Genomic DNA, 25,229 nt, shown 5'->3' on the forward strand with positions numbered 1-25,229 from the left:
GGTTTTTCAAATTGATAAGATGTTAGATTTGATTTCCATGCTGTATTCATCTGAAATGAGTTATCCACTTGCTGCCAATTATTTTTCCACATGACAGTACATGGAAGTTTTGGACAAAATGTCCATAGATGTCGGCATGCTCTGTTCAGTTTTGATGGAATGAGGTTACACTAGTGGAACGAACTCACCCAATGATGCCCTATTCAGACTATATGGGAATGCAGCAGGTCTCAGGTTGTCTGATGTTGCTTTGTATGGCAGCAGCGTTGAAGCATGTATCACCACCTGTGAAGAGAATACAATCAGTATCTAAGGACGAACAAACCTTTGAAAACGTCTTTCTATTTTTTTTGCTTCCTTGCTGGTCCATTGCCAAATCTGTGGGAAACCATGATTTTTTTACAAGTCTTCTCTAACAAAAACTTTTACAATTTAAGGCTCCCATTTTTTCATCTTTGTAAACCATGCCTTTGTCATGACTGACAGCCACTCTTACAAGCTGAAATTATAAAATGAGGTGTTGAGGCACCTTATATCAAAAGCCCTCTAGATTCTACCTCAGAATTAATGGTGATGTTGAGCCTCATTCAGAGTTCTCACAAAATCTGAAGAGCTCCCCACTCTCCCCATTCTGTAGATTCTAGCATAGAGTTTGAAGGAAGAACACTAACCTTAAGGGGACTTTGATAGAAGCTCTGTGTCAACCTTCACTAAAGCACCCTGTCTGTCAGGAAGATTGTCAAAATCTGAATGTTGAAGAAAGTGACAATAACATCTCTCTGGAAAGATATCAAATTCAAGGGAGACTGAGGAAGAGCTTCACTTCTAAAATGCACTGCAAAAACAGGGCTGCCATGTTGGCATTACTGTGTACATGTACCAAAAAGACAAGTCATTCATGCTGTACATGGCCTGTGTACTGCATGCTTTACACTGCACAGCACAGTGCCACTGACTATGCATTCCAGCCTATTGTTCTGATTTCCACACCCAGCAATGCCCTCACAAAAGAAAAAGCCCTCTGCCTGAGACCCAAGACCAATCACAAAGCAGGGGTCTTTCATGGACCAATCAGGGTTTCCCTGAGAAGATGGGGTCTTGGCCACAGGAATATAAGAGTCTGATAATTTATCACATTTGATTGTTATTTAACTCCATAAACCAAAAGGCTGAAATCTGCCCCCTTACTGAGAGGGCAGACCAAAGTATGCACAAAACTTTGCTGTCAGAATTCTGCCCCCTTATTGATGAGAAGATAGATCAGAGTATGCCCTAAACTTCCTTGTCAGAAATGTCGCACACGACGTCCTTTCTGCAAAAAATTACGTTGTGAGCATTTCCATCAATTTTTTGCATCTATCCACCCCTTTGGGAAAGTGGTAGATGTCATATACCCTTGCAAATAAGTTCAGGAATCCCATAAAGTTTACCCACGAGTTTGGGAATTTCATTCACAAATCTACACAACTTCCAAAAGTGACGTCTTCGGGAAATATCGCGTTACGTTGGAACTGAATTATTATACGGGATTCTTAAAACAGGTTCCAGTAATAAAACAGAAGGAGGTAAGTTGTTACATTTTTTTTAATGTGTTTAATGAACCAGAATACTCACAAAAATGTTGGGAAAATTGCCACAATGTGTAACATGTAGCCAAACAGCCGACGACCCATGCTAATTCTTGTCAATTGTACATGCCGTCCCCTTCAAAATTACATTACATCGTTGTTTACATTCAGATTTTTGAGGCAAATGAGAAATAATAACAAGCACAAAATGCCATTCAAAACATGAATGATGAAAGACGGTTTATATTGAGGTATTTCTTGGTATACGTTTTCTTTTGGACTTGAGTGTTTGTCCCCTTTGTCTGCAAATGCACGATGGCCTAACGCATTTTTGTGTTCCACGCAGTCCCTGGGATATTACTGTTCGTCGGTATTCGCTCGGGCCTTTTACAAATGACATGGCCGTGTTTTGGGGTGAATGAGCTCGTTTCATTTTATTTTCGTATTTCAAAATATATTTTAACAATATGAGCGATGAAAAAATTATAAGATTTTTGAAATGTAAGAAATATTGGTGAGGGACACACTGACGTAACGATACTTTTTAAGAATGTGTCGTCAGGACTCGGTTTATGTAAATGACACTAGGTCTTTTTTTTTTACTTGGTTTGTGATTGAAAACAAGCACATGTATATTAAAATGCTCTTTACTTGAAATATTCATTCTTTTTTTTCTTTTTGTTGTTGAGATAACAGTCACCATTATGCACCATGGTCACTGATGCAACACATGTTCATGTCCCCTTTGTTATGTCGGTACACATGCTTGTGTATAATTCTACAGTAATTTTCTACAGTACAAACTGATGGGCCTAATCATGTACAAATCAACCTGTGGTGATGTGCCTTGCCTCTATCGTGTAATGCAATGGCTTATGTAGGCTTATGTACATTTATTTATAATGATTGGATCCTAATATACCGGTTGGCCTATTCCTCATGAATTTTGTTATTGAATGAAATTCTGTGTATATGGGTAATGACTGACACAGTTGAAAGTTACTTTTGTACTTCCTGTTTTGTAAGGCCATGCCAAAAAAACTACATGTAGTTTCTTGTCTTTTTTTAAATGGAGGATGCAAGTTCCCTCCCCCCAAAAAAGTTTCTGTGAAACTGTTTGCTTGTGTGAAATTGTGGATACTGAGGCCATTAGAAATCAAATACACTGTATCACAGGCTTGGTGCTTTTTATAGCTCCATGGTTCAGGTAATAAATGCAGACTACTCGTGAACATTTTTTTGGAAAAAAATGCACCGTGTACCGTACATATAAAACCATGGAGGAAAATCCATGCAAACTGCTTTACCAAAACCATGTCATTCCAATAACTGTTTGCCAACAAATAATTTCTCAGTTCCAAACTGAACGCATCAATTTTTGATGTTTGCTTACATGTAACTTGATCGGTATTATTAAATTTTACTTTGAACCAAGAAAACTGAGAGGAGTGTGACTTGTACCTGCATCTCTGGAATACCATTTGTACATGTATGTGCCCCTTTGCAGTGCATAGAAGAAATGACACTCAAACAATTTGAAAGAGAAGTGAGTGAAATACAGAAGTTGAATTGGTTTTCAAATTTACTCTCATTAAATACCCCAGTGAACAGACGTATTTGTCCAGATAGATTATGTAACGTATTGTACTTTTTTTTACAAAAGACATTTCTACAGCTGATGATGCATCATTGTTATTGTTTTCATTACAGGTGATACCAATGTTCCACATGTTGATGATTTTGTAGCAGTGAGGGTACCAAGTGACGGAAGAAAAAAGTCTCATGAGTTTGCAAGTGGCACGGGTAATTATTTCTTTATATTAGTTAACTTTTTATACACCATGCTGAATAAAATTAATGGGTACTTTCTGGTATACTCAACCTCGCTTTATTAGCCAAAGCAAGGTGACAACAGTAATGGCAGATTCTAACATGTTTTTTATTTATCCTTGCATTAAAGGTGACATCAGTGCTAGAAGATGGCTCCTACAGCCTTACATACATGAAGAAAGCAAAGAAGGATGACCCACTATACACATGGCCAGACGGTGATGACAGTGTATGTACATCCAAGATGCGATATTGTAACAAAGTTGGATTCCCCACGACCAGTTCCTGTTGGGGCAAGACTATTGTCTAAATTTAACATGATTGAAGCAAATGAAGCTTTTAATTATGTGTAGAAATCACACCACTGAAGTAGTGAGGAGAAAAACTGAGGAAACCCCAGGACAGCTTTAGCATTTGAATATTGGAATTTTTAGTGTTGAAATCTATTTTCCAGCGGAAGGATATGATGTAACTTCTTATTCAGTCATAAAGTCTTTTTGGATTGAAACAAGAACACTGGTAATTTAAATGCCAAAGCTGTTTCGATCCTTGGTTAATGTGTTAGGAGGCAACTTCTGGTGGATCTCCTGCATGAAGAATAACTAAGTATGCAGGAATGTACAAGACATTCTTCAGCTGGGGGCCAGAAGTCTTTACCTCAACTGGAAAATAATACATGTACAGTGTACATTGTCAATTGAAATATCATGTACTGTTTAGTAGGAACAGTGTTACTTTTGAAACAATGTTAGAGAAATGATAAATGTCAATAGTCAACAAGAACTGGCATACAATTAACAATACAACCATTCAAATATTTAATGTTTTCATACTAACATTGACAACACAAGACCTGTAACCCATCAAGTCAAAACCCAAAGTGAATCCACCCCAGGTCTCATCTAGAATAGTTGTGCTTCAAAATGAGTTTATGAGTGATGTAATAAAATAATAAAAAGATGTCCATCTAGTATAATAAGACAGTGAAATTATACGTGCAGAGCAAGATTTGGAATGGCTGCATGAGCACACAAAATGCAGGGTGATAACATTTAATGGATTCTCTCAACTTGTAAATTGGAATTAGAACAAAAAAGAACCTTCAATCTGTCATGGGATGAGAAGAAAATGAACTTGAAAACAACATTTTCAGACTTAACTTACCTTTGCTGCTTGTGACACTTGAAATGTGGCGTCCCCTGATATATCTTGTACCATTAGTGACATGTATTAGCCTGAATCAGTTTCTTGATTCTCTTTCAATAAACATACTCCTAAACAACAAAACAAAAGAACATGATGTAGAAATAAATATGAAATTAAATAGTTTAGTCACTGTTTACGGCAAGTTAAAAAAAGGACGTCCCCTATGAATATTGTTACGTCAGTGACTTTTGCTGGCCTTAAATATTAATTTCACTAAAATTTAATGTGTATACTGTTTAAAACGGGCTATAGGTTAGGTTTAAGTAGGTTGTACAATATGGAGCTACATTCCCACTCATAGGCAGACAAAGTTTTATTGTACTCATCTGATTTATCAAGACGCGACGTCTTCACATACAAATGTTACATCAGTGATGTTATTTTGAGAATAGAAATGTGATATAATTGCCGTTTCTTACTAATCTCATTACCTGTTTTGTTGAAACTGCTTTGTACCCAGTTCATTTTGAATGCTACCATTACTTGATTATTTGGGTTCACTAATTATGGTAAAAACCTGTTAAATTGAACTGAATGTGACTTGGATTTACCTGAACTTTTGCAAACTCCAGAGTGTGAGTCAGCAGTGGAATACATTTTGGGGGTCTTTAATGTGAAGATAATTAGGAGTTGAAACAACAAATAAAAAGCCTTAAAAAGATAAACACACCAATTTTACAATATTTTACACTTTTGAAATGATGTCCCCCGTTACATCAGTGACTTCCATCACCGTGCTGCAGTGACGTGCCTGTTTTTTTCGGTTTTTGATCGGTTTTTGAGAATGAAATGTTGCAAAATGAAAGTTTGTTTGATTAACTGCATGAGATGGCCAACAGAAATTGCCATTGAACGGCTTCTTAACCCAACTTGAAATATTGGCTTCTATGTCACATTTTGTGCCCAAGCTTCATGGAATAACCCAAATGAAGCATGTCATGTTAATGTCATTGGTAATGCATGTATGTGTTATTGCACCATGTCTGTTGGCCTTAAGTGGGGGAGGGGCTGTTCATCATGTGCATACGCTGTATCTGTGCCAGTTCTACTCGTTAAAACAAAGGAAATATCTCATTCAAAGTTACAATCTGATATCTGCTAGATTATTTATATTAAGCTTCTTATCTATTTCATGCGTGTATACAAATCTGTGGTCGGTCAATCAAGGAAAAAGTGGGTAGAAAATTCCTTGCTTTTCCCAATTTTCTTTCTTGGTACAAAATTCCAAACAGCTAGGGTCAGCAGAATTAAAGATTTGTGTTCATTAGCAAGGGCCAAAAATAGGCCTTATTTCACAGTCCGTCTACTTCATCCCAGCCTCATAATGTCAAAAAGACTAAGACCTTGCTAGACACAGACTTAAAGTTGGCCATTCACCTCAGCCTGCTTCATTACTGGTTTAATGGCATTCTCCTAGAAGTTGGCAAAGGTGACTCCAGTCAAAAAGTTAAGCTAGATTTTTCAGAACAAGCAACAAGTCCCATACAGAATGTCTTGATAGTTAAGGACACATGTTGGGCTGACAAGGGAGCTTTTTTTTTCAAGCTAAGGGAAGCACCAATTCTGATGTCATTTTCACAATCTTCAGTTCAAACTCTTGTCCAAGTCTGACTTTGAAGATATTTCAAGTCATCCTATCTTTTTGTCAGACTGCATCTATCCTGAATAGTGAAATGGTCTGGTTTGGTCAGTTTGAACATTAGTGTTTTGATCTACCTTGATCAAAGTTTAAATTGTCTGGAGGTTTCAATAAAACAAAAAAATCTGTGAAGTTAAGTGAGCTGCCATGTTTGTGTCTCAGACCCAGGCAAGGAGGACTGCACTTAGGGAATGTGTTGTTACAGTGTTATTTATGTTACGAGGTACGAATCATTTCTATAACTTATCTCAAAGGAAATTCTGTAATCTAGTTTTCTTGCTGTGTATAAATGAAATAAAGCTTTCAACCACTTCTGTTTTTAAAACCTGACAACCTTCGGTACATCAGTCACCGAGCATTCCAGATTTAACTGCTGTGAATGTACATGTGACTCCCATTTATTTCTCATGTCCCGATTACAGTGTAATGAACTTCCATGAACTGCAAGCAGTTGAGCAACGTTATTTCTCAATAAAGTCAGTTTTTACCTTGCAATTTGTGCTTCCTTTTGATTGTTATGCAGCAAAACGGTGCAAAGAAATGAAAGACTTCAGGAATTTTTATTCTTGGGATCGTAAATCCATCCGATGCTATCAACCACACACACCCATAACAGTGACGCTAATCCAGCTCATGTTGCCGTGATGTGTGATCAGTCGAAGTTGTCTTTAAATCTGGTGGCTTCATTAATCCCAAAAATAACCTCAAAGGACCACCACTTCATGAGAGTTTATCAGTATTAACATTGGTTGAGAATGTTGATTTTTTTTAAAGTGTTGAAATCGCTGTATTTTGATCCTCTCCATCGAAGTTCTACATGCAACAATGCGTCACGGTGACATGAAATCCCGACTGAACGGAAAGTTTCATTTACTGACAGGGTTGAGCAATTACTTTCGTTTATGTGTATGTTGATTTGTTTATTCAAGCAACATATTATAACATCGCAGTCTCTGAAACAAAGTTTAGGTGTGAGCGGAAATTTTCAGCAATTCTGGCCTCTGAAACCTACCAATTTCAAAATGGGACCTAAGTTTTGTGTACCCTGCTACATGCTGCAGTGTTTTTACAGAACATTTATTTCAAACCTAAACTGGCTCATTGATTGGCAAGTTTTTTTAAATGTATGAACCAAGGAGTTTTTGGCCTTTGTCTTTCCTCAAACAGCACAAACTTTCTTCATAATTATTTAAAAATTTGATAAGCTGTGGGTAACATGTAGTTTCAAAGGACCTCCCCATTAAGTGATTGCACTTCACGTTTTACCATGTTTCTTGCCATTTTAATTGTTATAAATTACTGAGTGCTAACTTCAAAGTACATGTATTAACCCTGAAACCACAAAAAGTATAATTTGGTTTTTTCTTTTTTGCTGCACATGAAGTGGCAGGTATTTTTTCTTTCTTTATAAATATGTGACCTGCCATGGGCAATGTTGAGGAACGATCCCATTGATGACTTTTTGAGATATGCAGATGAGAATAAGGAGAGAGGAATGGGCTTTCCAGTGATACCACATTTGATCACTGAATGGCAACTCGCAGGCAACTCTGCACCAAATATACGACGCAAAAAAGACAATGGGAAACATTGCTGTGATCAAAACTACTTTTTGAGAAAAACGGCATTAAAAAAGAGCACGTGCCAGTGCTGCCAACCTTAGCTACTTGAGCATTTTGAGTGAGCTCCATAATCGTTCTCCATGTACATGGACAGGACCACAGCAACATTATACATGTATTTATTGGGCAGCTATTGCCAGGACATAACAAAGTAAACTGAAAGACTGTCTACAAACATTGTTTCCTGGATATTATCTTGTTATTTTTGGGGGAAATAGAAATGGCAGTGGATTTTCATTATCATGAATTTCTGTTGACATCGAACAGGCTGATGTTGACACTGCCTCCCAACTTATTTTCTAGATTTTGGAACGTTCCTTTTTCATATGAAAATTTGTAGTACCTCTTAACATAGAGGAATAAGAAGTTAATGTAAGCTTATTCAGTTGATTATCAACCTTTCTACATTGACAAGTAAGAGTCATATTCTTTGCTAACCTAAAAGTCTGGCACTTCAGAAAGCTGTTGTGTAGCCAACGTATTGGATCTTGCCTTCAGTACTTTCAATCTTTTCAATGTACATGAGCATGCTGACGCTGATGTCTCACAAGCCGACAAGCATTGTCTTGAGCGGATGACAAGGGTGCAATACAGTGATTAGATAAGATACATAATTCCAGCTGAAATTGGCATAAAAGTCAGGCAGGGTTGTCCCTTTTGGGCAGTCAAAAATCGCAAGTATTCAACTTGGTGATAGTAATACATGTACATCCATGTACAACATGCCAATGATTGTGTAGCGCACCGTGTACATAAACACACAGCATCGTTTTCACTTGCGTACATCTTGTCAGGCTACAGCAAAAGTATCTTTTTCATGCGCGTAATGCATGCTGATTGGTCAAACAAAGCACTTGACACGTATCCAAGTAAGCAATGCTGACCCCGCCAAACATTTGAATAACAGGTGACCAATCAAACTGCTCGATTTTGCCTATACAGTTTTAAGTTCATCGCGTTTCCAAGAACCGGGAACTATAGTTGTGTGGAGATCCAATCATGTAGCTTTTTTGGCTTACGTAGGCATAGCTCGTGAATGAGACACAACAGAGGAGAGTCGCTTATCTCCTTTTGAGGCCTGGAACAGGCTAGAGGTCATCCAGTCAATGATATCACCGCTATAAATAGGCTCCTCCTTTTTATCACCTTTGCTTGATTTTCTTGTACAAAAGGCATAGCTAGAGGAAATTTGTGACACCTAACCTGTCTAAAAATCTTTTTAAAAACTTGAAAAGTGATTTTTGCATGATTTTTCACGTATATCCAACTTCAGGCGCCGATTAGTCAAAACAAAGTTTTGGGGAACGTTCCTCATTATGATATGGGAGGTCACATATATTCTCCAGTGAATTACTGTGAGTAATTATTCCAGTATTACAGTATACTGTGAGTTAGTCTTGTCATGTTTTCCTTGCTTGGTAGGTGATTTGTGGAAAGATGTCAAGTATCAACATGCCACTCCCATTTTCGCTGAGAATAAGATGCTGGCAAAGGAAAGATGACAAAAAGGGGGGGTTCATCGTCAAGAAGATAACAGATCAAGATCTGCTCAGAAACAAAGCTATCTGAGAATGAAGAAAGTAATGCCAAAGAAACCAGAAAATTAGGCCAACACAGCTGTAGATCTCATATCTAAAGCTAGTCCTCACAAACAAATGGCATTGAAGGAAGCCGGGTTACAGTTGGATGACAAATTTCACCAAGCAGTATTCTAAGTGGTGTGTTCCGGACTAGCTGAGAAGCGTACATCAATAAAGAGGAAGGCCTTAGCTTCTACTATGTCGGCTTTAAAAAAGTACAGACTACGACGCAAAGCAGCCAGCAAGTTCCAAGTTAGTAGAAAGCTGCTACAGAATGCTCAGAAATGTATTGCAGGACGTCCTAAACTACCTCAGTCCACCATCAGAATGATTCAAAATTTCTATGACAGCAATGCAGCAAAAACACCACATAAGAAGCTGGTTAGTAAGAAGACAGGGTTGGCAGCAAGCATCTTAGACAGGCCAATTGCCACACTGTACTCTGAATTTAGAAAGAAACATCCTGGTATAAGTGTCAGTGCAGCCAACTTCTATAAGCATCGTCCACGTCATGTCAGAAAAATGAAAGAGGCAAAATACAGAGGCTGTCTCTGTGAGTATTGCGAGAATGTGAAATTGAAAGTGGTAAATGTCCACCTGAGAGCAGCTAATTCAGACAGTGTGATCAAGGACCACTATGACCTCGCTCGCAAGACAATGTGCACAAGATGGGTACTACAACAAGCCAAAGGGTATTAACAGAAGTTGTAATGAATGTGGTGTCAACCAACTCGATAAGTACATGTATCTACATGTAGCTGCAGCAGTGCACAGTGAAGAAGTGACAAATACAGCTGTTAGTTGGAAAAGAAAAAAAAATCAATAGTCAAGAAGTGTATACTCTAAAATGTGCACTGGACAATCAAGATGCTGGTCTCAGAGCTAAAAGAAGAGGCAAGATTCTTTCCAAGACATCTCTTCCATAAAGAATGGCAGGACAAGCAGCGGTCGAACCTGAAAAACCTTCCAGAGAACACAGCACTGTGTATTATGGATTTTGCTGAGAACTACAAATGTGGCTATCAGGATGAGGTACAGTCAGCATACTGGACACAGAACTCAGCCACAGTCCATCCAACAGTTGCCTACTACAGATGTGAAGTATCTACTTGTACAGAGCTTGTAACAGAGTCACTTGAGTTTGTCACCAATGACTTAACACATGACTATCATGCTGTGAATGCAGTCAACAAAGAGGCTATCAATCACCTGAAATTGAGAATTCCAAATCTCAGCAAGTTGTTGATGGCTGTGGTCAACGGTACAAATCAAAAGGCCCCATCTCTGACATAAGCTACGCTCTCAAGGATTTCGGTCTACCCATTGAACACAGCTATTCTGGGTCTTGACATGGCAAAGGTGCCAGCGATGGTGAGAGTGCAGTTGTAAAAAGTAGTGCCACTACAGCAGTCAAAGCAGACAAAACTATTATCAGTAATGCCCAGGAGCTCTTTGGGTTTTGTGAAGAAAACCTTGACAAGCAACCAACCTTCAACCAGAGGGAGTGCTGTCATCATCAACAGACAATGTTCTATGTACCAATTGAAACTATAGAACGTCCCCGTGAGAAGCATATGGTAAAAGAGTTCAGGTAACTATGTCTTTGCACTGCATTAAACCAGTAGAGAAAGGAGTGGTTGCCACAAGAAACCTGTCTTGCTTCTGTGCCTCAAGCCTGCATGGTCATGGAATATGTGCAAATAAAACTTATGTCAACAACTGGAATAAGGTTCACCTTGGAAAAAAAAAAGAGGTAAACTCTTTATTTGTAATTTTTTTTTTTAAATTTCAAATTTAGCAAAATAAAAGTGTTGAACGCACTGAAGGATTTGAAGTAGGACAGTATGAAGTCATAAAGATAAAGAAAAAAGGTATAAGGATATAAGGATAAAAGAAAAAAAAGGGCGTTTTAAGTTGTGTAAACAACACCACATATTTAATTGAAAACATTTATTTACATGTACATGGGAAACATTAACATATCCAACCCAGCTTTGGGAAAGAATGAAAATGGGCAAAACAAGCAACTTTTCCTAATGTTGGCATAATGAACGGTTTGTCGTTACAGAGCAATACCAAGGAAGGAGACTATGTGGTTGTTGTGTTGTCTCACAAAAAGCAGAAAGGAATACCTCAAGCCATCTACATTGCTTCAGCAAGTACAATTACAATGTTTTCAGTGCTTATCTGATAAAACCTTTAACAACAGAATTGTTAAATTACCTTCAGCCAGAAAGTGATGTTGGAAAGTGTTTTACTAGCTTTGTGTGTTTTGCAGGCTGGGATTTCAACGCAATTAATTATAAGACTTATTTATTTATTTTACAAGTTTTAAAGAAGAATGTTGACTGTGTTCAGCTGAAGTTTATGGAGCAAGTGAATGAATGTTCATTTACCTGGCCAGATGGAGCCAAGGGTGATCAAATATTCACTCCTCCAAGCAGTGATATTCTTTGTGTGCTTCAACCTCCAGGCCTCGAAATCAAAGGTCGCACATTACAGTCTGTGTTTTCTGCAGAGGATATGGGGAAAAATAACAAAACTGTGTTAAAAACCTTACCTAAAGATTCAAAATATTAATCTGTGTTTAAATGGGATCCCTGGTTTAACATTGTCCTTTGAACTTCATGAATTACCTTGTTAGAGTTCAGGCCCCTTGAATATCTTGATGGAGAACAAAGAAAAAACATTGGAGGCTTACAGTTCTTCTTGTTACATGTATGAACACACATCAATAGTGCTCTTCTTGTTTGTGTTCAACTGCAGTTCTATGCACTGAGTGTAGTATACAGTAAAGTAGCTTAGAAATGAGTACATTATGACATTGTTGAATGTTATCTTGTACTATGTACAATCAACACTCCAAGTGCCCTCATCCTAGTATTAGTAATATAAGTGTAGTATATAGTAAAGTAGCTTACATACATGAGTACATTGTTGAATTTTATCTTGTACTGTGTACAATAAAACACTGCAAGTGCCTCATCCTAGTATTAGTAATATAAGGTAGTATATAGTAAGTAGCTTATAAATATGAGTACATTATGACATTGTTGAATTTTATCTTGTACTGTGTACAATCAACACTCCAAGTGCCTCATCCTAGTATTAGTCATATTTTATTGTGCAAGGCCTTCAGAATAACTTTCTTAACATTTACTTCTGCATCCTGCATCAACATTGATATGCTGGGGAATAAGGTGACTGGAGAGCTGCAAATGACATGGAAGTGGCAGCCTTGTATCAGTACTAAAGCCATTGTAGCTTATCAGACATGAATTGAGACATGAAATTTGCAAACATTTGTTAAAGTAAGATTTCGACTTTCAAATTACTTCATTTTCATAACATGCCGATGTTTGCAACAAGACTGCCCAAACGGTGCACATGTATTGACTAAAACTCTTCTGGATCCATCCGGCAGTTCAGCTTATTACTATTTCCAGCTTAAAGGGTTGTGCCAAGAGTTATAATGTACATTTTACATGCATTATTCTTTTCAAGTACATGCTTTTTAAATCAAAAGAGTATTTCCTTCAAGCCTTCCGTCAAAAAAGCCGTTTCAGAATCAATGGATTTATTGCATCTATGTTTCTTATGTAGATGTCGTTTCAAAGAGATGCTTATTCATTCCAAGTGCAATGTACCGGTACTTCAGTGTTGTTGTGGCACATAAATAGATCTGTTGTAAAATAAGCAATAAAGGAACTTTTCTCCAGGAAGTTTGTAATGCAGACAGCTTTGCAGTCATGACACCTGAGAGGAATGCCACTAGTGGAACAGTTCACCTACATGTGCTGTGTTTACAATTTTGACTTTTCCCATGGTATGATGGCAGATTAGGATGACAATTTGACTCTGTGAGTGTTTCACCTCTGGGCAATAATCCTAACCAGAACCAACCAATGGATAAAATCTAATGTCTGCTATTAATGAAATTGTTCTGCAGGGAATGATACCGGCAATGCCTATTAACATAAGCAGTGTAAACTAGTGATTACAAAGTACCAAATTCTGAACAAGTGGAGTGTAACTGGGACACTGTGTCTGTGTTACATGTGAAACCTTACATTCATTGGCATGATGCTATGCTTCTTTGCAATTAATGATTGTTAGTAACTATTAATTGTGTCCATTAACTTTGATATGTTTATTTTTTCTTGCTTTTACCTTTGTTCAAGACTGACTGCAAAAAGGAAACAATTTTGAAAGTATGCAACCCAAATCTTTGTGCGACTTGAGAAGTCAGTTTCATTGACTTCCTACAAATCTCTCCCAGACTGTAACTTGTGTCATTAATTTTAATTTTTCCATATTACCAGGTTTATTTCCTTGATACCTAGGTGCACTGGTTTGAATTGTATCATGTGAAATTTTGGGATATTGATAGATTACTGGGAAAGTTGTTTAGTGTCCCAGTTACGTGTGAAAGTTGATGCTTCTGTCATATTTGCCCCGTAACTGGAGAAGTAACTTCCATGGGTGCATGATTTTTGTGTTTTATCGAATTTTAGATGTTAGGCAACACTACTAAGTGTGCTGGAATGAAATAAATTTGTTTTTGAAATTTTGACATCTGTGTTCCACTTTGGATCCCTTATTTATAGAAAAACCCATATGCTGATGAGACCACCATCAAACTGCGAATTTATGAATGCCTGACCTACAAAGAGTCCTGAGACATAGAGGATTTGTTTTTGTGTGCAGGTTTGTTCAAATTGTTTGACAACAAGAACTCTTTCAATATTTTACAGTCAAAGAAATTCTTGAGTGTACCCGTCCCTTCATTTCTGACCCCTGAGGTCAATCATGGCATCTTATTTCATCCTGTATGTAATGCTCTTTGCTATTCTTCTCTCTCTTCTTCACCATCACGTACATAATGTCTCCCTGCTGACCCCGATGACTCAGCGGAATGGGGTTTAGAGATTAATTGACTTCTTCTACACAAGTTACATGTAGTTCAGCAGAGTGACTTTGCTTTCTACACTGGTGAGCGTGCTCTTTCTGTGCTTGAGAAAATATGTGAACTGAATACTGTCGATGTGAAATGTGTTGATATAGTACATCTTCCAGGCTGTTAAGCAAAATAAAGCACATATGGTCAAAGTGGAAAGCAGCAACAAAAGGCAGTAGACAGAACAAAAAATTGTTAGAAACTTGGGAAGAGTAAAACTACAACTTGAAATTGGGTGGGGCAAAAAGAAAAGCCCATCAGGAGCTTGAGAATGAGCGTAAAAAAAGAAAACTTACTGAAGAGGAAGCAAAAAAATGCTACAGCTCTGTCACAAAACTTGAAGATAGAAGTACCCCGGTAAGCCATGTCAGAAAAACTGTAAATCATTTACTAAGATGAAGATGCCAGCCCATAAGAAGTGTTAAACAAAGAGAAAATAAAGAAAACCAAAACAAAAAATGGCAGGTTTTATTTGTAATTTGATGCATAGTGAAGGTCTTGAACTACTTCACCTAGAGTACAAGGTCCACTATGGTCATGTGACAAGTTGCCATTTTGAGGGTAATGTTACAGATCATGCTCCACCAAGTGTAGAGGATACTGTTTATCTCAAGGATGCATGAAAGCTGTATCTCAAATATGACATACCAAAGTATGTGGTACTGCAAGTAGGTGCCAAGGTTCGGTTAGGACAGAGTACAGAAATATTTTGCTGAACTTCGGTTTGGTTCGGGTTTGCACATGTACCTGTACTCTGCACATTGACACATAAGCTCCCTACAAACATGCCGCATACAGTACTCCCGTGTATATGTTAATACAAGCAATGAATCTCCTCTTCATCCCATCCAGGAGTAACTTCGATGGCAACATTTTTTTAAGCTTTTTCCCCAAAGTTTGTTTAGTCAAAATTCCCTAGAAAGTTACCGTCGGAGGTGCAACAGTTTCCGACCATGTTTTACAGATCAAAAAGCGGCTGTGTTTGGATCACGCTTGACTCAACAAAACGATGGCAGTGAAAACTGAAAAAAGAGCATGCTCAAACGGGTGTTTCCTCCTTTGAAGGATACAAGATCAAATTAGATTTCCAGTGAATCATGTTTTCTTTATTCTTCACAAAATAGATTAAACTACCAAACTATGGCTTCGATGTATTCGAAAAAGGCTTCAGCCTTCTTTCCCAGGACGGCCCCCACGTGGCCAAAGGAGCAATTTTCCAAGTCTTTTTGGAACATATAACAGCATTTTGTTATTTGAGATTTGCGAACAGCTTATAGATTTGGCAAAATTCCATTACAACGTATTCACACTACGACTTCACAAAGTCTGGAGAAGAAACTAGCGACAGCCTTAAAAACCTGTCACAAATGCATGGCACAGAATTCAAAGATGGCGATGCAGTTAGAATCAAGTTATCAGGAGATGGAACCTCAATTGGCTCAAGGCTTCCCATAACCAATGTTGCATTCAAAATGATCTTTGACAAAGTGAGCAGTCAAGATTTAATCCTTATAACTGCAAAACAACTTGAGAAGTACCAATCTGTGAAGCCGCTATTAGAAGCATCTGGTCTTCTTGATAAAGTATGCACTTTGGGAGAAGTCTGTATCAACGACAAAAAAGATCGGAACATGGTTTTTCATGTGTGCAGATTTAAAATTCTTAAATGAGGTTGATGGCCTTGGGACATGTTCAAGCACTTTCATGTACAGTGGTGTTTTTGTAAGTATCCTTCTGACCTTTTTCATGACACTACAAGGGAATGGTCAATGTTGGAAAGTGGAAAAGAAGCCGAGACTGTCAGCGAAATAAATGACAAGTCTGATGAGTACACCGGCCCAAGGAAAAAGAATTTCAGTTGTGTACATAAACCGATCTTTGCCCAAGGAAAAAGAATTTCAGTTGCGTACATAAACTGATCTTTGCCCAAGGAAAAAGAATTTCAGTTGTATACATAAACTGATCTTTGCCCAGGGAAAAAGAATTTCAGTTGTGTAGATAAACTGATCTTTGCCCAAGGAAAAAGAATTTCAGTTGTGTACAAAAACTGATCTTTCAGTCAATTGATGTTAATGACGTAGCTCCAGATCTCCCCACCACATGTACCTCAGAAAACCCGGTATCTGATCAGCTGATAAGAAAACTCCTCCAAGAACTGAAAACTGAAGATAACCAACAAAAAACAGTCAACCACATGAGCAAAGAAAATCCATAACCAACATAAAGAAGTTAGAGGAGTTTGTTCACTCACTTGGGATTGAGTGGAATTTTTCAGCCAATGAAAAGAGGGTAATGAACTATCGCCGTTTTGTAGGACATGTGCACAAAAAAGATGCTATGTCCTTGAGTGACATGATGCCTTGGCTGGGGACTCTTCCAGCTGTCACAAAACAATGGAATGACTTTGGAATTTTGATGGCAATGACAAACGAATGCTTGTAAGGCGAAAGTCTTGAAAATTTCAAAGAAAAGGCCAAATTCTGGGTAAAATTGTAAAACTGTAATTGTAAAACTTTTGGCTGAACATACATATAAGGTGTTGCTACATCTATTTGGTTCCATACCAACTGACCAAGGAACTTGCTTGTGTTATTTGCTTTAGGCTTTTCTAGAGTTCTTCATTAGCATACATGTGAATTGAATGAATCACTGTATTGGAATAAACTAAAGCTTCATTGTGACCTGATGAATTTTACTTTGAATATATTTTGTATTACATGCATGTATGCATACATGTCCACCCCCATGTTTTTTACCCTTGGACACCTGACACCCCCTTTTGGGTATGTTTTACTGACTTTCCACTTGCGTTTGTGTGAGCTGTGTGTGCTGATAATCATCTTGATCCAGTGCGTATATGTACCATACGTGTGCAGCTTGTGCACTGTTTTGAGTGGTTCCTTAGGTTGACAATTTGTACACACTAGAGTTGATATGAGGCATATCCGCCTGATACACAAGTAGGATTGGACAATTTTGTAATTCGGAAATTAATGCATATCTGTCGTAAAATACTTCCAAAAAGCCACAAGAATTATCTGTAAACTTAAAGTTTTCCATTAATTTGCATACAATATACAACTCCAGCGTATTCAGTCTTCCATTTTTTTGGTCAATCATGTTTCATATTTTTTTCAAACGGTTTCAAACATTAGCTAGAAACACGTTCATAAATGAAAAAAATCTGTTTTGTCCCCAGGAATAACCACAGGCAAAGCAGAAGAACCATTCCATAATTTAATACCAGTACTTAGTATGTACATGTAATAGTCCATTCAGATAAGTCCCACAAGCTGAGCCACAAATTGAACAATCAAGGGAGGCGGCTTGGTTTTAATAGAGGCCTTTGGACTATAATTTCAAGGTTCAGGTACAACAAAATCAGGAAATGCCTTGATTGTGGTTTTTGGATCGAGTTAGGATCCATTAAAAAGTAGAGAAAAGAAAGCAAAAATACATACATAGTAGTGTCTATCAAAATAATAGAAGAGTTCATGTATCTGTCATGTACATGTACAGTGTAGTCGGCCCAATTTTTGTCACACTTGTATATTTTTAAATTTAATTATTTTTAATGTCATTTGGTGTGGATCTGTGCCAAACGGCTACCAAATGCCATGCATCTGACAATGTTCTGCTTATAAAACATACTAAAAAGCTACAGGTCCCCAGGCATCAAAGCAATCACATCCCCTTTCATTCTATCCTACAATAGCCACAAGGAAAATTGATGGGGTGGTTAATTATTGGTCCATTATTTATCGGTGGCATGGCCCTGTCTTATAGCCAACTGATAAGAATTTTGAAACAATGCCTAAGAAACTTCTAGCCAATGAGGAGCTAGTGTTACCACCGCATTGGGTTGTTGAGTTGCTTCACTAGCGGCATGGCTAAATACATGTAGCCACTCTGTCACAGCCTCTCAAGGCATTCAGAGCCTTTTCATAAATTACCAGGATTAATTTGGCCACCTCCTCCCCCATCATGCCATTGCTGGTGTCACATTCCAATATCCCTTGGTGCATTGTCATCCACATTACTCTGTAAATATGCCTTATTTAGACATGAGTTTGCAGTGTTCTGTTGTGTTCATCCAGACAACAGTGTTCCAATCTTTTCTTTGCCTGAACCTTGTTCATTCAGGACCTTCCTGGATAGTAGTCCATTTATTTCCACTTGACATCTATCACAGCACCACTGAGGACTCGGGCAGTATCTTGCCAGCAATTTTGACGGATGTTAACATCCAAAAACCCATTTTTTCTTGTTTCATAATTGAGCTTTGATTCTTTGGTTACTTGAGTGTTCAAGGTTTAAATCAGAAAAAAGTTTGTACTCCCAACTGAATGTGCAACATCAACGGGAAACCTGAAACACACTGTGTAATCTATGAATAAAACGAGCCTCAAGTGCATTCATTAGCATGGAGAGTGTTATCACTTCCTGGCCAAATGTTCCACATTGGAGGGAAGATAGGGTTTACACATACATGTACAAGTTTGTCATACATGGATGTATTATTAACACACAATAAATATATTTCATGGCTGTGACATCAGCTCAATCAAAAGAACAGTTTGTGTTTCCTTTCTTTGAGTCCGAGTACTGGTATAATGTGGCATTTTTGCCTACAAACCTTCAAGGTACAGTTCGGAAGGTCGGGATCCACCTATTCGATGAAACTGAGGTGGATGTACATACAATGTACATGTACTAAACACGAATCCCAACTAGAAGAGGTACACATCAGTGAGAAAGGAAGACATGTCAGCCAACATGAAGGCATTACAGAAATAGGGGAAGCAGAAAAGCAGCTTGAAAGAAATGACTGTGCTAGTGAGGAGTCTCAAATGAGAGAGAAAGAGCAAAACAATGAAGATGATTTTGTTTCTATGAGACCAAACCGCAAAGATGGGCCCAAGAGGGAAAGAAAAATAGAAGATCCATCTGCAAGACCATCCTTCTCTTGAAAACAAGCCAGGTGCTCAAAATTGGCTTGAAAAAACAATCCACAAAATTACGAAGTGTTTACAAAAGAGAATAGGTAGAGTTCCGTGACTGGTAAATGCTTGAGTGTGCAACAGCAGAGAAAACACTGAAAAAAAAGAAACCTGACAACTAAGGAGAGAGAAATGAATTAAGGCAGAGATGTTGGCAGCAGGGAAGAAACAAAATGATGAAACTGCCAGATGGGGCAGGAAACGAGGAAAGATACTCTGGTAACCTGAACCAAAGAAAGTTTGGACAAGAAAACACGCAGTCAATTGCTGTCTGTTACTATTTTTTGGGGGGGTGTAAAACTTACAGAGAGTGTTGTAAATTTTATACTCCATTCAAGTGTTGATCGTCAGTAGTAAGTTCTACCTTCCCAACATGGAAGTTTTCTAGGGCCATTGGGTGGCAGATTTTGTCATGGCATAGAAGAATTACATTGTCATTTTATGTCACATAAAAGTGCCATGTGGAAAGCCAATGTAGTATAAAACTTACATTTTCATCACGTGAAATCTGTTCACTTATCAATCGGTCATGACCTCTGTTATATTTTCCATGCATGCGTCTGCTCAGCTACCGTCTTGACCATTTTCATATAACATGAAATCGACATTGGAAAGTGTGCCAAATGCTGAGCCCTACTTGGGCCATTTGTTGATTTGTACAGGTACTGTAGTTGTCATGAATGTAATGAAGAATATCTGGGAAATGATTACGAGTTCCTTTCCACTGGAGCAGGATGAACTGCTCATTTCTCAAAGCTCTCAGTCCAATAATGTCAGCAACGAGAACTGCTCAATTGAAAGATTAATGAGATGCCACGTACAATATACATGTATCTTTGACAGCTTTTGGTCAACAAATAGACCAAGTTGGTTCTTAATAGCTTCGCAGTAATTGAAATGTGACCTTGTGAGATTCTGCAAGCATTTGCTGCTGCAATGGTCACAGTCTTTATGTGGGGTCTAAGTAATTTGTGTAGATGTACGGAAGAAAATGTATGGAGATGTATGGAATGCTAACAAGCAGTCGCAGATGGTACATATACAGGAATGTGTCAGACTTGCTACTGGTACATGCATACAAAAGAGAGGAAATGGGTCAGACTTGCTACTGGAACATGCATACAAAAGAGTGGAAATGGATCAGACTTGCTACTGGTACATGCATACAGAAGAGTGGAAATGGGTCAGACTTGCTACTGGTACATGCATACAGAAGAGTGGAAATGGGTCAGACTTGCTACTGGTACATGCATACAGAAGAGTGGAAATGGGTCAGACTTGCTACTGGTACATGCATACAGAAGAGTGGAAATGGGTCAGACTTGCTACTGGTACATGCATACAGAAGAGAGGAAATGCGTCAGACTTTGCTACTAATACATGCATACATGTACATCAGCTGGCACAGCACATCTTGGGGGAAAAAAGGACTGGAAGAATCGGCGAGAACAAATTGTCATCAAGAGTTTGAAAGCAAATGATGTACATGTACAATTTTGCTACGAATAACAAGTGTGTGGAACGGAAGAACTCCCAAGTAAACTTTTCAACTTCTTCCACAGCAACATACATGTAACCAAGGAATTAGCTGTTGCATTCCATTCTAAAGGACTCTGCTGCATAAGGAGATGTTGAAAGATGTTGGAAAGAAGGAAACATTGAGGCTAATACCAGGCACTAAAAAATGCACTGCATTTGGAAGCCCTAAGTTCAATACAAAAATAAAAATATGAGGATGAGATCTTTTATTTACTCAGTTAAAATGCTGAATATATGTACACATAGACTGTATTCCATTTCCAAAGGTGGTCAGAAAGTTGATGCCCAATGATACCAAATGTATCTCAGTTCTCAATTACTAAATAAAGTTGATTCCTAAAATGCTAATTTAAATGTTCAAATTATATTTCCTCATATGTTAGGGCTTACACCAGTCAAGGTTAATAAAGATTCAAATAAATTCCGCTTTAGTTTTCTTTTTCAGTTGTAAAGACTTGTCTCCTGTTAACAATACTACTTTCAGTATCAATGAGAAAATTGGGCCCCGTTAGAGATTCATAAAAGGACTCGGACTCGGATTTGGACTCGGACACAATTAAGGACTTGGACTCAGACAGTAAGGACTCAGACACGGACTTGGATTGCATGGACTTGGACATGGACTTGATGGGTATCAAGGATAAGCACTGACTGGCGATAGACTCCAAGGCTGCATGAAATAGACTCAGAAAAGCAAATGATATTGGTTAACATCTACAGCCCTTCAGATTGGGTTTTTCATTTACGAATGTGGAATGCTTTCAGATGTTGCAATTTTGTTATGACTTGTCAGTAAAGTTCTTAAATCCTTCCCAGTTTGAATTACCAGTATGTACATATAAGTTGGCTATGCATTCATCACCCGTCAATGTTATGCAAGAATTTTCAAGAAATCATCCAAAAAAAGCAAGAAACTCAATCCTAGGAGAGAAAAAGCTTACCAATTTCCTGAAGACAATGCCCTAGATAATCAAGCCTATGTATATGACAAACATACCCCAGGGATTTCCAGAGTAGAATGGGAAGGGGATTAGACCATTTCTGTGTGTGGTAAAAACCTACTTTGCTTGAATACGAGATTAAAGGAGCAAAACAATTTGTTATAAGCTGAGGACTGAATGGGGGAAAACAAAATCACATCAGAAAACCATTTAGATTTTTGAGTTTTGCCATTTGTCCCTAGAATGGGTCATATCTATGGTTTTTCCCAGTTGCTTTAAGAATTTCTCGTCCAGATAAGATTCAAATACAATGCCAATACAAACGTTTACCACACTGTAAAATGACACCCCTCTATCTTCAAGAATGATATAATCATCAGGAAGATATTGGAGATCATTTGAGTTGTATATAGGAAGAAAGAGAAGATCACATAGAAATGACAAGAAGAAATGAAGTGGTAAATGCTACAGGGACTTGAGTAGCCTACTGTTCATTTTACATGTAATTGAGTGTGTTTGAAATTATTTCATATCAATGACAAAAACTGCTTTAAGAACTTTTGGGAGTCAGTAAGTTGAAAAAGAAAGGAGGGCAAAGACAAATGAAATTCTATTTTGGCACATACATGTACATGTACAGGTATTGTTAAAGTTTGAGGAATTAATAGAAAAACTGTCAGTTGGTCACAACTAATTAATGTACCTACAGGGATGCTACATGTAAAATGTACACTCTACAACAAAAAGGCTCTGCATCTTGAACATTGTAAACCATCCAATTACACTCATCTATGACTCAATCCTCATGGCCAAGACCTTAAAATACATGTACCATACTACTAACAATTTTGAATGCTTTCAAATAAGCCACCAAAAAATAAAAATACAATATTTTCATCCACCAGAAATGGCCTTTAAGAGATTTCAGAGACATACAAATTTCATTATACTCAAAAGGAGGCATTTTAAAATTCCACACTTATGTTGTACCAGAGCCTGCATAATTTTTATTTCTCTTTGTTTGGATGTATTTTTACAGTTTGAGGGACCCAAATGAACACTTTTTGCTGGATACTGAAGCCTTACCCTTATTCAAGATTGTTTAAATAATATACATGTAGGACTATAAATAACGTACTGTAGGCAAAAATTCAATTTGACCCACAATAAGGTCTGCAGCATACGAGCGAGTAGCACTAGCCTACTTTCATAAGTCCTCAAAATGATGTATATTTTTGGCAGACTTCATCATTGTCAAAGTCAATGTACAATACATTGTTACTATACAGAGCCATGCAGAGAAAGTTGACCCAAAGCTAATAAGTCCGCATCCAAGTCGAGTTGTTTTAAAATAGTCTTTATGTACGTTGGAAAAAATTACCCCTGTAAGCTCTTGCCTGTAAAACCCAAACCCTCTTTCAAATCTACTCATCTTGAATCAGTCTGCTGTGTTTTAGTCCGTTCAGTATAAAACATATGTGAAAACACCCCCAATGTTTCCTCATTTCCCTCAAAACTCTGCCCTCATTTCACTGAACATCAACCATACATGTTGATTGGTATACTGCACAATTAAATCGCCCCAGATGTGTTTGGACACGTGTAGTTATTGAGCGTGATGTCACAGTCATCTACCTATGGAATAGGGGAATCCAAAAGTTAAAATGTATAGGCCTAGGTCTGGATTCTTTCTGTTTATATAATAGGAACAGAGTCCCCAAATTTACAGTCCCATGGGTTGACTTTTTTTTTGGGGGGTGACCTTTTTAAAAGATTAAATGACAAGCAACTGAAGTCCCAAAAGTATAACGCTACAACAATTCCCTTCACAAGTCCAGAGGAATACAAAATCTCAACACGCAGTGTCGGGAATACACGCATACACTATAGATTATGCATACACAAGTTTAGTGGTTCCACCAAGGAAACAAAACAGTAAACGAAAACTAGGCCTACATGATCGCTGAATTATTCAATTAAAAGTTTTATTTATAAATCAGTTGACACGCCCCAAGAGGGAACATATGGTATAAACCTTCCAGAAACACGGAAAATTGTCACCAACCTGAGCTTCGCGTTTCCATCGAGTTCTGCCATATTTCTTTTCTCCTCCAGCTGTTGGATGGTCTTTTGTTGCACCACGTGTACGTATTCAAACTTTAAATCCGATTGGGATAATCGTGTCCCATCCCCGCACCACAATCGGGTACCAGTAGCCAATCTGGGCTGTTATTAAGAAGGCGGGACACATGTGATGAGGGGCATGAACGAGATTGTTTTTCCATGCTGCTTCCTTGTTACCAAAATCGGGGAATATAGTCCCATGGTGTAGCCGGCCAACACTAAGTAGTAAACGCGATCACTTTTCCCCAATCGTCCTACCTACAATCCTGGACAAAATAGTTGGAACACCTTGTGGGAAGCGCGTTGCAAAGATTCCCCTCTCCCCATTCAATGTTGTGTTCATTTATTGGACCAAGATTCGGCCCAACTTACCCAGTGAGAAGCAACATTGACAGGGGGCGAGGGGGAGGCATGTTCCAATGAGATTGGATTGTCTCTAAAACGTCCGCCTTATCCTAATCCAGTTCGTAAGTGTGACGTCACTTCAGTTTTAACCATGCCCACTGTACACGTGCACTGCACATAGGGTTTAATACATGCATTGATCTCCAGTATATAGACTGGATAGGACATTGCGTCCAAAACGCGTCCCGCGTATGCGTATTTTCAGGAGGGTAAATGACGAGCGTAGCGAATTTCGTTGCATCTACTTTCAAAATGGAGTTTTTCAAAAACCGGTTGAGGTTTTTGTGCTCCATCCCATCGTCAGATTTTGAAGAAAAACTGAATTCCGCACCTGGAATGGATAAATTTGGAAAGAATAATGGTTGAGGTGCACGGAGCATTGAATTACCGGTAATCAAGTCAAGTCAGGGTGTGAGCTCAACTTTTTAAGCTGTTTTAAGCTGATTAATATATAAATGATTTCTATTCCTATTTTTTCTCTGGAAATTCAAGATTGTGGCCAAATGATCACTTTTCGTTTGAATGTGATGGGGGTTAGCCGCGAAAAAAGTTTTTATTCGCCTTTCCCCAGAGATATTCCTAAAATAGTAGTAAGACTATGCACTCAACTCTGAAGGTAGCCGCCCGCCTCTATCCAAAATGGGCCCGCAATTTTGGGGCTTTTTGTACAAGAAGGATCCTAGAAACTACCAGTCCAGAATTCGGGATTTATAGAAATATTTCTATGATCCCTCCTGATTATAGCATGTCTTATTGTAAAGAAACCGAGGGATCACAAATTACAAATGAGCTTCCTTGCAGAATTCCAACCATTAGGT

General features: G+C 38.1%; 1 long non-coding RNA gene and 2 pseudogenes across 3 annotated transcripts in view; 2 read left to right on the forward strand and 1 right to left on the reverse strand.

Moving 5' to 3' along the window:
- Positions 1-25,229, reverse strand: part of LOC147800057 (uncharacterized) — an 83,547-nt gene that overhangs the window by 10,152 nt on the left and 48,166 nt on the right. Inside the window, exons 1-4 of one of the 3 annotated variants that reach the window (XR_015424231.1) lie at positions 23,948-24,713; positions 11,842-11,957; positions 672-779; positions 189-285 (exon numbers count right to left, since the gene is read on the reverse strand). This is a non-coding gene — a long non-coding RNA (uncharacterized LOC147800057). Of the gene's footprint in view, positions 1-188; positions 286-671; positions 991-11,841; positions 11,958-23,947; positions 24,714-25,229 lie in introns of those variants that run through there. The other 2 variants (XR_015424232.1, XR_015424230.1) reach the window with 2 other exon arrangements.
- On the forward strand, positions 8,692-10,144 carry LOC147800058 (uncharacterized; annotated as a pseudogene).
- LOC147800059 (uncharacterized) lies at positions 10,304-11,636 on the forward strand (annotated as a pseudogene).

The sequence above is a fragment of the Acanthaster planci genome, linkage group LG02 (assembly GCF_054643075.1).
Source record: "Acanthaster planci isolate LZ-2023a linkage group LG02, COTS_SCS, whole genome shotgun sequence".
Lineage (NCBI taxonomy): Eukaryota > Metazoa > Echinodermata > Asteroidea > Valvatida > Acanthasteridae > Acanthaster > Acanthaster planci.